The 15,486-nt window shown below is 40.3% G+C and overlaps 1 protein-coding gene across 1 annotated transcript in view; it reads right to left on the bottom strand.

The window, feature by feature from the left end:
• The window catches only part of PRORP (protein only RNase P catalytic subunit), a 180,346-nt gene that overhangs the window by 142,874 nt on the left and 21,986 nt on the right, over positions 1-15,486 (bottom strand). The window lies entirely within an intron of this gene.

Below are 15,486 nucleotides of genomic sequence, written 5' to 3'. Positions count from 1 at the left end.
TGCTTTCTCCTATGTGCCTTGATCGGAGGGAAGGTGGGTTAAAAGCAGACCCAGTGACCCCTTGCTCAAGTCAGTGACCTTGGGGTTTCGAACCTCGGTCCTCTGCATCCCAGTCTCACGCTGCATCCACTGTGCCACCACCTGGTCAGGCTAGCGAGCAGTTTTTCCCTTAGGAATTCTCTGCACTTTATAGAATATTGTAAAACAAAAAACCCACATACCTTTGAAGTGTATTTTATCTTTATATAGTTTATTTGCAAGAGTTACAAATATGGAGTCAGTTAGGTTATTGGTACTTAAAGTGATCCATCTACTCTACTGCTGTATGAGGACAGCTTATTTGAGTCAGGAACAGAAAGCAGGGAAATTTATTTTGCTGGGATCTGTTTTAAAACCCAAAGAGTTGTAAATGGTGACAAACTATTGGTAAAACTTGAACCATTATTACTACTTACCTAAAGCACATGTGGAGACTTTTGTATTATAGTCTTTTTATAGTCAAATCTCTTAATTTTATTGATTCTTTGCAATAGCCCTTTGAAGTAAGAAGCCCCACTTCATTTCTCAGGAATCCAAGGAATCCAATCTAATAAATCCAATCTTATTAAGAGTTCTTAATAACTTAACAGAATGAATGTGCATCTTTTTTTAAAAACAAATGATGGTGTAACATTTTGACATCCATAGAAACAAATGTAGATTCTAAAAAACTGTGAGACTGATAGTTTAGTCAGTGTATTGTAGCTTAAAAACATGAACTTTTATAAACATAAGGTTTCAGTTTGACAAAAATGTGATATATGTAACTTGTGCCATGGACCAAGTAGTCACTTTACCCCAGGTGAAAATGAGTTACGATAGCAGTTTGATGGTGACCGTACTGTATTCCTTTAAGCAAAAAGGATGCTCTTAACATTCTAAATAGTTTTAGCCCAAATACCATGACATTGAGGATCTTTTTACAAATCAGACTGAGCTGTCCTTCATATGTGAGGCTGACACTCCTGATTTGTTAATGCCAAATGTTGGGTTAATGTATTTAATTTTTATTTTTCTGTTGCATCAAAAAATATCCTACCAAATTTAAGATGTATACACATTGTTATTTGCACTGTTCTAGAAAAGAGGTTAATGTAGTGACCTCAAGCCTGCAACCCCACATTCAAGTCAGTGCGCCTGAACTCAAGCCGATAAGCCTGGACTCAAGCCAGTGACCTCCAAATTTTGAACCTGGGACCTCAGTGTCCCAGGTCAATGCTCTATCCACTGCACTACCACCTGTCAGGCAAAAGCTATATTCTTTTTAATTCTACTCTACTTCTCTTTCCAGAGACACCTATTGAGAATAGCTAGAAGAAATGCAGAGAGACATTTTTTATAGCAGAATCTTGCTCTCAAGTTAGAAAGGAACAAATCAGGAAAGGAGCGGCAATACCATGGCTTGGATCCAGCATCCCAGAAATGCTGTTACCACTTAAAAAAAAAATTCTGCTTTCAGTTCAAGGAGTTCATGTGCTTACACACCCTGGAAATCCCCTCTGCTTTACAACCAACCAGCAACAGGTCTAAAGCACCAACACAGTGCCAAACTTCCCTCCTTCCTTGGAAGCAAACATGGAATATTTAAGCCCTTTCACTGGGTGATCCCTCCCCCCGCAAAAAAATCAAAATAAAAACACTACACATATAAAACTCACTGCAAAACTTTTCAAAAAGAAATCAGAAAGTAAACACTTATTTTTCAAACAGGAAAAAAAAGAGTTGAAGAAAACTTTAGCACTATATATAGATGGACACTAACTAAAAACCCTCAGAAGAATTCCTAGAGAAACGCAATTACAAGAGGGTTGCTCAAGGTTCTTTTTAAGAATCTATAAATTTTTGTTTACCTTCAAAAAGTGAACAAATTCAGAATTTTCCTTTATCAATAAGTTTGGCTACCATATTATTATCCTCCTTGGGTACATGCATAGCCGTCAGAAAAGCTGTGAGAATACCAAAGTTTGGAGCCTGGACCAGCCATTAGCCCATCCAGTTTGCATCTTCTCTGCTGGGCCATCCATTAGCTTGTATGACTCGGAACAAACCATGTCACTTTTCTGGGCCTTGGATTCCTGAGAAATGAAGTGGGGCTTCTTACTTCAAAGGGCTATTGCAAAGAATCAATAAAATTAAGAGATTTGACTATAAAAAGACTATAATACAAAAGTCTCCACATGTGCTTTAGGTAAGTAGTAATAATGGTACAAGTTTTACCAATAGTTTGTCACCATTTATAACTCTTTGGGTTTTAAAACAGATACTAGCAAAATTAATTTCCCTGCTTTCTGTTCCTGACTCAAATAAGCTCCTGTCCTCATACAGCGGTAGAATAGATGGATCGCTTTAAGTACCAATAACCTAACTGCCTCCATATTTGTAAGAAGAGCATGTCTACATTTCATTTGTTCCCAGGTTGTACTGATTTAAGGACCAAAGAGACTGTTCATCCAATCCCCTTCAGAGGCTGTAGATTGTCCTCGCAGAACATACATATAGATGACTCATAAATCAAGGGTTCTCTGCTGTGAATTGCCTGTAGTACATCGTTGTAGATTATGCTTTACAATGTGCATATATCTTCTGATTCTTTTATTTATTTATTTATTTTAAATATTTTATTTATTGATTTTTAGAGAGAGGGGGGGGAGAGAGAGAGAGAGAGAGAGAGAAGGGGGAGGAGCAGGAAGCATCAACTCCCATATGTGCCTTGACCAAGGCAAGCCCAAGGTTTCGAACTGTCAACCTCAGTGTTCCAGGTCGATGCTCTATCCCACTGTGCCACCACAGGTCAGGCTCTTTTTTTTGTTTTTGATAGAGTCAGAGAGAGGGATAGATAGGGACAGACAGACAGGAAGAGCAAGAGATAAGAAGCATCAATTCTTTGTTGTGGCACCTTAGTTGTTTACTGATTGCTTTCTCATATGTGCCTTGACTGGGGGCTACAGCATAGCAAGTGACCCCTAGCTCAAGCCAGCGACCTTGGGCTTCAAGCCAGTGATCTTTGGGCTCAAACCAGCAACCATGGAGTCATGTCTATGATCCCACGCTCAAGCCAGCAACCCCATGCTCAAGCCAGATGAGCCTGTGCTCAAGCTGGCGACCTTGGGGTTTCGAACCTGAGCCCTCTGCATTCTAGTCCGATGCTCTATCCACTGTGCCTCCGCCTGGTCAGGCTATGTCTTCTGATTCTATCCTTAAAATAATCCTGTGAGAAAACTGAGATGCAGAGGAAAAAAAGATCAATTTAATGCCTACAGAAAAAATACAGAATCTTTATTTCCGACTCCTACTTAACTCATTACTTCATCAAGCTGAATGAGCTATTTGTTTACAAAGCAGAAAAAACAATTTATCAGTTGTATCTGCAAAAGCCATAAAAATTTACAAAATTCTCATAGTACTAAAACAGAATTTAATACCATCTATGCTCAATTCTATGGCTAATTTAAAAAGAAAATACTAGTTTGGGTTGTCTTTCTGTCCTTTTTTATTAGAGAGACAGACAGACAGACAGACAGGAAGGGCGAGAGATGAGAAGCATCAATTCTTCGTTGGGGCACCTCAGTTGTTTATTGATTGCTTTCTCATACATTTCTTGACCAGGGAGCTGCAGCTGAGCCAGTGACCTTGGATACAAGCCAGCAACCTTTGGGCTCAAGCCAGAGACCATGGGGTCATGTCTATAATCCCAAGCTCAAGCTGGCCACCCAATGCTCAAGCTGGTGAGCCCGCGCTCAAGCTGGCGACCTCAAGGTTCTGAATCTGGGTCTTCCATGTCCCTGTCCGATGCTCTATCCACTGCACCACCGCTTGGTCAGGCAAGACAGAAACATTTTTAATTTTTGGAATTTCTAATGTCTAAGATAAGTAATCCTAAATCTGACTAATGTTAAGTAAGCAAATAGTAAATCTCTGTGCATCACCGTATCAGAGAGGATGCTATGGAAGATGTCCAGGTGGAGGGCAGAAAGGAAATGCAAAGTAACTTTTTACTCCAAAAAAACCCCAAAAAGTAAAAGAGTCAAACAGTAAATAGGAGAGGCAAGAATAGTGACATAGAAATCTTGGGGATATCCCAAGAACAGTCATTAGCTCAAATGACGAGTCTTGTACATCTCATCTTGTACCCTCCCTTGCCTAACCTACACAAATATTGAATAACTTAAGAGCAACACACAACTGGAAGGCGAGTCATTCCACCAGTAATCAATGTGATTAAGGGAAATTCTGTTTTCCTGTGAACTGTGACATAGTTTGCATCTGTTTTATTATTCCTACTGGCAATTACAGCTCATCCATGTCAGCACGCCTTTTCTTCTGCTGCCATTAATTAAGCAAGAAATGCCAAGCTCAGTGTTAAGCAGTGACTCCACCACCCTCAAAAACAGACTAATACATCAAACTAATAAGGAGGTAGAATTAATAGTAAGTATAAATGGCATCTGTAACTGACCAAAGATCTGGGTTTAAATTGGACCTTCATGACCTAAACGGTGTGGCTTTGGCAAATTACTGAACTCTGAGCCTTAGTTTCCTCATCTGTAAAGTACATATATAAAATATTCCATCCCTCAAAATGATTGTAAAGATTAAAGAATATAATTAAAGAAATGGCAGCAATTACATAAGAAATGTAACAATATTTATTGCATGCGCACTGTATGCAAAGCATTGTGGAGACTGCAAAGAAGGGGGCCCTGCCCCTCAACCAGTTTATAATGTGGTTGCGATAAAAGATACTGATATGAAAAACTAAGTGCTAAAACAAAAACAAATGGTGCAGGATTAATAGCCCAATGTGTGCCAGGGTTAATAAATGCTACTAGTTCAAAGCAAGAAAATAAACACAGAATATAGAGGTCAGGAAAGACTTTGTGACAGAAAAGAGACTTGAGAAAGCCTTGAAGAAAATAACGGAATTTGGAGACAGGAGTAGTTTAGATGAAGGGGAAAAGCAGTCCACAGACAGTAAGCAGCCTAGCTCTGGCTGAAGCAGATGTTTGTAGAGGAAAGTATTAAAAAAAAAGAAAAGAAAAAATGAGGCTTTAGTCTGACCAGGCGTTGGCACAGTGGATAGAGCACTGGACTTGGATGCAGAGGACCCAGGTTCAAAACCCCGAGGTTGCCGGCTTGAGTGTGGGTTCACCAGCTTGGAATCAGAGTCACTGGCTTGAGTGTGGGATCATAAACATGACCCCGTGGTCCCTTGCTTGAGCCCAAGGATCGCTGGCTTGAGCAAGGGGTCACTTGCTCTGCTGCAGCCCCCCAGTCAAGGCACATATGAGAAAGCAATCAATGAACTAAGGTGCCACATTAGAGAACTGATGCCTCTCATCTCTCGTCCTTTCTAACTGTCCCTCTCTCCCTCTTATAAAAAAAAAAAAAAAAAAAAAAAAAAGCAGGCTTTTAAAAGCAAGTTGTAGAGCCTGACCAGTGATGGCACAGTGGATAATGTTGACTTGGGACACTAAAGTCCCAGGTTCAAATCCCTGAGGTTGCCAGTTTGAGCATGGGATCACAGATGTGACCCCATGGTCACTGGCTTGGCTATAGCAACTAAGGTGCCCCAACAAAGATTTGATGCTTCTCATCTTTCTCCCTTCCTATCTGTCTTTCTCGCATGCATGTGCGTGCACACACACAGAGACACACAAACACACACATACACAGTAGGTTGTAGAGAAACTACCAAAGAATTACTTTCCAGGCAGGAATGGGAATTGCAGGTTTTGGGGCAAGGGAGTAATGTGATTACATCAGTGTTTTGAAAAGACTGATCTGGCAATAGTGTGAAGAAAAAAGATGGAAAAATAACGTAGAACCAAGAACACCAGCTAGGGGGTAACACAGAAGTTGAGGTGGAGATGCTAGTGACCTAGACAAGGTGAAAATAGTGGAAACGGAACAGCAGAAGCAGAATTGAGAAATGTTGCATAGTAGGATGTGACCCCCCTGACACAAAGGCTAAGGATAAATGAGGTGTCACCCTGGCCAGCTAGCTCAGCAGATCGTTGCCAGGCATGTGGAAGTCCGAGGCTTGATTCCTGGCCAGGGCACATAGGAGAAGTGCCCATCTGCTTCTCCACCCTTTTCCCTCTCCTTTCTACCTCTCTCTTCTCCTCCCGCAGCCAAGGCTCCAATGGAGCAAAGTTGGCCTGGATGCTTAGGATGGCTCCATGGTCTCCTCTTCAGGCACTAGAATGGCTCTGGTTGCAATGGAGCAACGCACCAGATGGGCAGAGCATTGCCCTCTGGTGGGCATGCCGGGTGGATCCCAGTTGGGCGCATGCGGTAGTCTGTCTGACTGCCTCCCTGTTTCTCACTTCAAAAAAATAACAACAAAAAAAAACGAGGTGTCAAAATCAGTTTTAGTTTCTCCAATCTAGGTGGCAAAGAAAAAAATCACAAAAGGCAACTAAATGGTATGTGATTGGAGGCTAGAATTTTATTTTTGACATGCTGAATTTGAGTTCAAAATGGCATATTCACAGAGAAATGTCTCACAAGCAGCTGGTTACACTGAACTAACATTTAAAAAGGTAACCAGAATCAGGCCCTGGCTGGCTAGTTCAGTGGTTAGAGCATCAACCTGGCGTACAGACGTCTCCGGTTCAATACCTGGTCGGGGCACATATGAGAAGCAACCATATGCTTCTCTTCCCCGCCCTCTCTCCGTCTCTTTCTCTTTTATTCTAACAGCCAGTGGCTCGATTGGTTTGTTCGTCAGCCCCAGGATAGCCTGACTGATTCGAGCATTGGCCTCAGACAGGGGTTGCCAGGTGGATCCCAGTTGGGACAAATGCAGGAGTCTGTCTCTCTATCTCCCCTTCTCTCACTTTTAAAAAAAAAAAGGTAACCAGAATTAAAGAAAATAATTTAAATAATTTGGGAGTCACTTGGACAAGAGAGAACTAAAGCTGAGGAAAAAATCCCATTAGGCCCTGGTCTGTGGTGGTGCAGTGGATAGAGCTTTGACCTGGAGCACTGAGGTCACCAGTTCAAAACCGTGGGCTTGCCCCATCCATGCACATATGACAAGCAATCTAAGGTGAAGCAACTATGAGTTGAAACTTCTTGTACCCCCCTCATAAAAACAATAAACAAAATCTTCTTTTAAAAAAACCCATTAGAAACACAGCACTGGGACCTCTTCCAAGAGAAAAACACATACTTTCATTGCAGAGAAATAGGTTTTCTCTTCTAGTGAGGAGAGGACATGGAGTCTAGGAGAGTCCAATATCATAAAAGTTTTCTTAAAGGAGGCATGCTGGTTGTGGTGTAAATCTTTGTGGTATTAACCTAGGTATAAAAGGTTTGTGATGCAACATGAATTAACGTAAGGATATCATGCCCTGGCTGGATAGCTTGGCTGGTTGGAGCCTTGTTCTGAAGTGCAGAGGTTGCTGGTTCAATATCTGTTTAGGACACATAAAGAAAGAGATTAATGCCTGACCAGGTGGTGGTGCAGTGGACAGAACATCAACCTGGGATGCCCAGGGCCCAGGTTCGAAACCCTGAGGTCACCAGCATGAGTGCAGGCTCACTTGGCATGAGCATGGAGTCACAAGCTTGATAGTGGGATCATAGACATGACCCCATGATCACTGGCTTGAACCCAAGGGTCACTGGCTTGAAGCCCAAGGTCACTGGCTTGAGCATGGCTCACTGGCTCAGCTGTAGCCCCACCCAGTCAAGGCACATATAAGAAAGGAATCAATGAACGGAAGTGCTGCAACAACAAATGGATGCTTCTTATCTCTCTCCCTTCCTGTCTCTCTTTCTAAAAAACAAACAGAAAAACAACAACAAAAACCAGATTGATGGCTGTCTCTCTCTCTCCCTTCCTCTCTTGGTAAAACCAATAAAAAAACAAATAAAAATGATTCCTTGACTAATAATTTATCTTAAAAAAAGAATTATGCTTCTTTCCTCTTCCCATCAAATCCATTACTATTCCTTTAATTATAAAGGTATTCTACTTTAAAAGTTTCACTCTAACATTAAAAGAGTTAAATACTAATTTAGCTTCACTAGTGATACAGTTGATAGGGACAAAGAATGCTGTACTTTGGATCTGATCATTCAGCGCTGCTAGTTCTAGAAGTGATTTTTCAGATTATTTTCTATTTAATAACAATCAGTTCCTTACAAATATCAAACTATTAGGTTGTACATCTTAATGAATACAATGTGATATGCTAATTACTGTATATCTCAATAAAACTGGAAAATCAGTGTTTAAATCAACTGTGTGGATAACTCAATCCATACACATTCCACTCTTCCAATTATAATTCCCCAAAAGAGAAGCCAGCACCCTAAATGCAGGAAGTCACATTTTACTTCCCTGCAGCTGCTTCACAACTGAGGAAAACGTAAAAACAAAGAGGAAAGATGCCTGGAGATCTTATTGAAAGAGTGGAAATTCCCTTACTCCACATCTCCCAATTAGCACTGCTTGAGGACATAGGCTCTCAGGTTCAAACTTCCCTGATGGAAGGCCTCACCGCACCACAATTAATATGCACTGAAGGCAGGGGTAGAAGCAGCACACTGGAGCATTCCAGATTGCCACTGTTTAGCTAGTTTAGCTACATAATGAATGGAATAACATGTACGGGATTTCTTTTATACTCCAGAACTATCCCCTTTGCAAAGGAAATGCAATGCAGTTCAGTAGAAAAGCTCTCTCCAGCTCTTGTTTTAAATTTCATCTCTCATGCATTTTATAATCAAAAAAAGGAATATAGTACCATGTGAAAATGACATGATAATTTTCAGTATTTTAGAAATATTATTTGATCAAAGAAGGGAACTTTCACTTTTTATAGTGACACTTCTGAACTATTTCCATCTATTATAATGAATATGTATTTTGGGAAAAACACTAGAGAAGATGCTGCCTCTTTATGAAATTCACTAAGGGGGTATTGCTTTATAATCTCCCTCTTAATAACTTGTATCCTAAAAGTGTATGTGTATTTATTTATTTATTTAATGTCAGTTTTAAAAAATAGATTATCATAATGTAAATTTCAAACATACAAAATTAGACAGAATAATATAGTAAGTACCAATGAACCCAAACACTAATTTTATCAACTCATGGACAATTTTGATTCATATATAACCCCACCTATTCCGTTCCCCAGTTATTTTTGAAGCATATCTCAGACATTACATCATTTCATCCATAAATATTTTGGTGTCTGGCTCTACAATATAACAAGTTTCAAAACACAAATCACTAGCATTATTACACCTAAAAAAACCCAACAATAATTTCTTAGTATCTTCAATAACTGATAATCAGTTTTCATTGATTGTTCAAATCAGGAATTAAAGGCCCAGTAGAGTCCATACACAAATGGTTGACATATTACAAATTGCTTTTGATCTATAGGCCTTTTCTTTCTCTCTCTCCCCAAACCCCTTGCAATTTTTTTTTATTGCAAGCAACTGGTTGTCTGTCTTAGAGAGTTTCCCATGAACCTTCAGGTGTAATATATCCCCCATATTTCCTGTAAATTAGTAGTTGTCTCTACATGCTTAATCAGATTCAAATTTGATATTTCATATACCAAATTCTTAACTCTTCTATTTCCTATTTCTTGAAACCTTGGGGAGAAGAACCACTGGCTAAGTGTCAATCTATAGCTAAAAATAAGTAGTGCCAGAGTATAAGAAGGTGTCATGTGCTCTCCTTACGACTTAAACAACTTTGATTTTCTACCTTAAGATATTAAGGGAAGGCAGTGAGGCAGTCAAACAGCTCCACATCATCAAAACTTCAACAATGATTTGATGCCCTCTTTCCTCCTTCCTAGTCTAAAACTTTGCCAGATAGATTCTATACTTATATTCATCTAAATCACAACTTTGTTTCCTACTCTGCACTGTCTTCAGGGCTCCACCATCCTCTCTGCTACCATCAGGAAAAGATGACCTTGTTTTAATTAACACAACAGTTAGAAAGTCTTAACATTTCAGAGTGGAAGGGGCCTTGGAGATCATGTAGTCCAATCTTCTCTGTTTAAAGATCAAGAAACAGAGTATAAGAGCAATAAGTGATTTTCCCATTATAAAGATGATATTAAATGAGTTAACAGTTGTAAAGTACTCATAGTAGTGATTAACATAGAATAAGCCTTATATAAATGTTTACTTTTTTTTTTTTTTTTTTTTTTTTTTTTTACAAAAAGCACAGTTAAAATTAATTAAGCGGCCTAGCGTGCGGAGGACCCGGGTTCGATTCCCGGCCAGGGTACACAGGAGAAGCGCCCATTTGCTTCTCCACCCCTCCGCCCCGCTTTCCTCTCTGTCTCTCTCTTCCCCTCCCGCAGCCAAGGCTCCATTGGAGCAAAGATGGCCCGGGCGCTGGGGATGGCTCTGTGGCCTCTGCCTCAGGCGCTGGAGTGGCTCTGGTCGCAACATGGCGACGCCCAGGATGGGCAGAGCATCGCCCCCTGGTGGGCAGAGCGTGGCCTCTGGTGGGCATGCCGGGTGGATCCCGGTCGGGCGCATGCGGGAGTCTGTCTGACTGTCTCTCCCTGTTTCCAGCTTCAGAAAAAAAAAAAGAAAAAAAAAATTAATTAAGAAGCAAAACTACCATATTTCACCTGACCGGGCAGTGGCACAGTGGATAGAGTGTCGAACTGGGATGCAGAGGACCCAGGTTCAATACCCTGAAGTCACCAGCTTGAGTGCGGGCTCATCTGGTGTGAGCAAAGCTCACCAGCTTGGACCCGAGGTTGCTGGTTTGAGCAAGGGGTTACTCGATCTACTGTAGCCCCACGGTCAAGGCACATATAGGAAAGCAATCAATGAACAACTAAGGTGTCACAATGAAAAACTAATGATTGATACTTCTCATCTCTCTCTGTTTCTGTCTGTCCCTATCTATCCCTCTGACTCTGTAAAAACAAACAAAAAACTATCATATTTCCCCATGTATACGACACACTTTTTCGAAAAATTAGGGGTCTAAAAACTGGGTGCGTCTTATACAGTGGTTGTAGATTTTTTTACTTGCATTTCCCACTTGAGGATTCGTATGAATTTTATGATGAATAAAAATTGAGTTCAATAACTTTATGTGATTTTTTTTTTCAAATTTCAGGCCCCAAAATTAAGGTGGGTCTTATACATGGGAACGTCTTATACATGGAGAAATTCGGTAGTATGTACTTGACAAGATCTCTTGAACTTCTTCAAGAATACAAATACTATTCTCCTCCACCATGTATTTTTTGGGGAATGTGTTTGACATATAAGTAAACATTCCAATTAACTGAGGCATATTCCTTTAAATACTTAATTTTATTTCCTTTTAGTCTTTTAAAGTCAAGATAATCCGAAATGGAAATGCTGTTAGAAAGGCACTGCATACTTTCCTTTATCAAATGAAGAACACCAAACAATACTTACTAAATGTCTTAGTGACTAAATATTTCATTATGAATATAGGGAAGCTTAATAAACAGAACACAGATTTTGAAGACAGACTTGGATTCTAATGTTAACTCTGCTACTAACAAACTCGGCTTGGGAAAGTCACTTAAGCTCTCTGAGGCCTAGCCAAAAAAAAAAAAAAAATGCTGCCATCCTTGCAGGATCATCACAAGGATTAGAGATAACAAAGGTCTTAGCACAGTGCCTAACATAGTAAACATTTAGTAAATGGTAACTATGGTTGATTAATTCAACAAATTAAGCATCTTTATGCCAAGCACTGTTCTGATTTATAGGAATACTAAAAGAATAAAAACTGACAAAAAGTCCTACTTCTATAGAGCTTCTAATATGGAGAAAAGATAGACAATAAAAGCAAATAAAAGCTATAGTATTTCAGATGGTGATAAGTACTATGGAGAAAAATAAAGCAGACAGAAGACAGGTAGTGTCTGAATGAGGGTGAGGGTATACATGCTATTTCATTTCATTTCATTTCATTATTTTATGATTTCATTTCATTTATTTCATTTCATTACTTCATTTCATTTCATTATTTCATCATTTCATTTCATTTCATTTTTCATTTCATTATTTCATTTTATTCCATTTCATTTCATTTCATTTTTTTAGCAAAAAAGAGAGGGACAGACAGAAAGGGAGAGAGAAGCATCAACTCATAGTTGCATCACTTTAGTTATTTTTATTATTTTCAGAGAGGCAGGGAAGGGGAGAAAGGGAGAGAGAAAGGTGGGGCAGAGGGAGCAGGAAGCATCAACTCCCATATGTGCCTTTATCAGGCAAGCCCAGGGTTTCGAACTGGCAACTTCAGTGTTCCAGGTCGATAGTTTATCCACTGTGCCACCACAGGTCAGGCCTACTTTAGTTATTCATTGATTGCTTTTCATATGTGCCTTGACCAGGGGGCTCAAGTCAAGCCAGCGACCATAAGATCATTTTAATGACACCATGTTCAAGCCAGTGAGCCTGCGCTCAAGCTAGTGACTTTGAGGTTTCAAACCTGGGACCTCAGCGTCCCAGGTCGACACTCTATCCGCTGCACCACCACCAGTCAAGCTAAACATGCTATTTTAAATAAGGTGGTCAGGAAAAACCATTCTAATAAGGTGATATCTAATAAAAAACTGAAGGAGGTGAATTAATAATCATATAGCTATCTGAAGGAAGAAGTCTCGAAGCAGAAGCATATCTGGCAGGATGGAGAACCATCTAGGAGTCCAGTATGGCTGGAATGGAATAAGATCTGAGGGGCTAATGGGGGCCAGACTGCAAAGGGCCTTATAGGTCCTTGTAAAGACTCTTAGTTATGTGGGGGATTTTAAATAGAAAAGTAACAGGATCTGACATAGATTTAAAAAGATCACTCTCGGCCCTGGCCGGTTGGCTCAGCGGTAGAGCATCGGCCTGGCATGCAGAAGTCCTGGGTTCGATTCCCAGCCAGGGCACACAGGAGAAGCGCCCATCTGCTGCTCCACACCCGCCCCCTTCCTCTCTGTCTCTCTCTTCCCCTCCCGCAGCGAGGCTCCATTGGAGCAAAGATGGCCCGGGCGCTGGGGATGGCTTCGTGGCCTCTGCCTCAGGTGCTTGAGTGGCTCTGGTCATGACAGAGCGACACCCCGATGGGCAGAGCATCGCCCCCTGGTGGCTTGCCGGGTGGATCCCGGTAGGGCGCATGCGGGAGTCTGTCTGACTGCCTCCCAGTTTCCAGCTTCAGAAAAATACCAAAAAAAAAAAAAAAAAGATCACTCTCACTGAACACACACTTCGGCACGGGAAACAGACCAGTTAGGAAGCTATTGTTGTTGTCTAGTTCAGTGGCTTGGATCAAAAAGTGGTGGTAGTTGGCCTTACCAGGCGGTGGCGCGCAGTGGATAGAGCGTCGGACTGGGATGCAGAAGACCCAGGTTCGAGTCCCCGAGGTCGCCAGCTTGAGCGAGGGCTCATCTGGTTTGAGCAAAAGTTCACCAGCTTGAGCCTAAGGTCGCTGGCTCAAGCAAGGGGTTACTCCGTCTGCTGAAGGCCCGCGGTCAAGACATATATGAGAAAGCCATCAATGAACAACTAAGGTGTTGCAATGCACAACGAAAAACTATTGATGCTAAAACTAAAAGCAACGATTGATGCTTCTCATCTCTCCGTACCTGTCTCTCTGTCCCTCTCTCTGACTCTCTCTCTCTGTCTCTATAAAAAACAAAAAAACAAACAACAACAAAAAAAAGTGGTGGTAGTTGAATTTACTGAGATAAGAATGACTGCAAGAGGGGCATCTTTATAAAGATCAGGGTTTATGCTACGGAGAATAGAGAAGCCTTATTGTCGGCATCTCCCTGCTACCCTCTAATATTGATAGTTTTCTGTTCATTCAGAAGTAAAATGTTCATCTTCAGTATCAGTGTGTTACTTCTAATCTATTATCTTAATTACATTATTCTATTCTTTAGGAAGACCAAAGGAAATAGCAATAAAAATTGATACATTTATAGTTAACAGCGAAAGAAAAACTGAATCAGAAATCTGAGGCAGCACTTTCTAAGTGAAAGAAAACTAAAAGTGTGGACACTCGGGGTAGTACTCACTTCCAACATACTGTTTTCTAAAAATTCACTTATGAATATTGAGAACTCAGTATTTTTCTTATACATACAAATTTATAAAAAATGACTTGGTTTCCATGTCACACTACATAATGGTGGCTCCAGTATAACAGTGCCAGCCTGAATCTAAGGGAGAAAAGATCACAGGGTGTAAGAAAAACAGGACTTTCTTGTCCTTGGCCTAAAACAAAACAAAACAATTCCTCTTTTGCATACTCCCACCTTGTTCAAATCTTCTAAATTTATGGTGCCTTTATCCCTCTGCCTCTAGCACTACAATCTACTCTAGCATCTTCCTCAGATCTGCCCCCCCAAATGTTTTCCATGTCTCAAAGTTGCCCACCCAGTTTCCAAACAGCAGCGACCAAACACCCACACCCACATCCAATTCTGATTCCTTTGTAAAACAGAACTTAGGCGTCAGGAGGAAATGCACTACTTCAAGCTAGTTCTTACACAAGACTGGATCCTAGCTGGCAGAATTTCAGCAATTGCTTTATTAGAGAAAATAAAGAAGAATTAAAAAATTAGGCAAATAGGTGACATTTAGAAGGCAACTGTAAGGAGTCAGCCCGCTTCTCTGTTTATGTTTTTACTCTTCCTGTACTTCTCAACTCATTGACTGTTTGTTCTAGAAGTTTCTCACTTTTGGCTACAACTCTTGCATCAATGCACTTGAATAATCCAAAGATAACATATCTATTTTTCAGTTTTCAAATGTGGAGCTGAAGAAGAGAAAATGGGGAATAGGATTACTGATTAATTAAGTATGCATTGAGTAAAATGTTTCTAAATTGAGGATTATTTACCTTTAATGGCATTTATAAATAGAGAATTTAAAACTATACTTTGCAGATATTTAAATTTCATTTTCAGTTCTTTGTTTTAATTACCAAACCCCTAAAATTTGCCATGTACCACTCAACAATTTTTAAATCTCGGGAAAAACCTCCTACTTCGTCTTAGAGATAACCAGATCTTCAAACACAGAAAAGACTAGAGTAGAAGGTTCTGAGGACTGTGATGAAGAGCTCAGTTAGTTCACATCCTTCATAGTCTGCAGCTGCCACTCTCAAAAAAACAAACAAAAAAAACACACACACAACTCCCCCCGCCCCCCCCAAAAAAACCTACTTTAGACCAGTTCTTATACTGACATTTCATTTGGGTCACACTTGCTGTCTACAGTCTGTAATTAGAAAAACACCAGAAGGCCTCCCTTCTGTCAATTAACTGAAAAGATATTATCACATAGAACAAATAATTTGATTTAAGCTTAATCCTAAAAACTCAATTAAATGTTCTACAGGCAATTTGCCTTTCTCCAATTTTTTTTCGGAAAACAGAATCCCACATCATTAAAGTTTTATTCAAGAAG

The sequence above is a fragment of the Saccopteryx bilineata genome, chromosome 4, assembly GCF_036850765.1.
Source record: "Saccopteryx bilineata isolate mSacBil1 chromosome 4, mSacBil1_pri_phased_curated, whole genome shotgun sequence".
In the NCBI taxonomy this organism is placed as follows: Eukaryota; Metazoa; Chordata; class Mammalia; order Chiroptera; family Emballonuridae; genus Saccopteryx; species Saccopteryx bilineata.
This window is presented reverse-complemented; position numbering and strand designations above follow the sequence as displayed.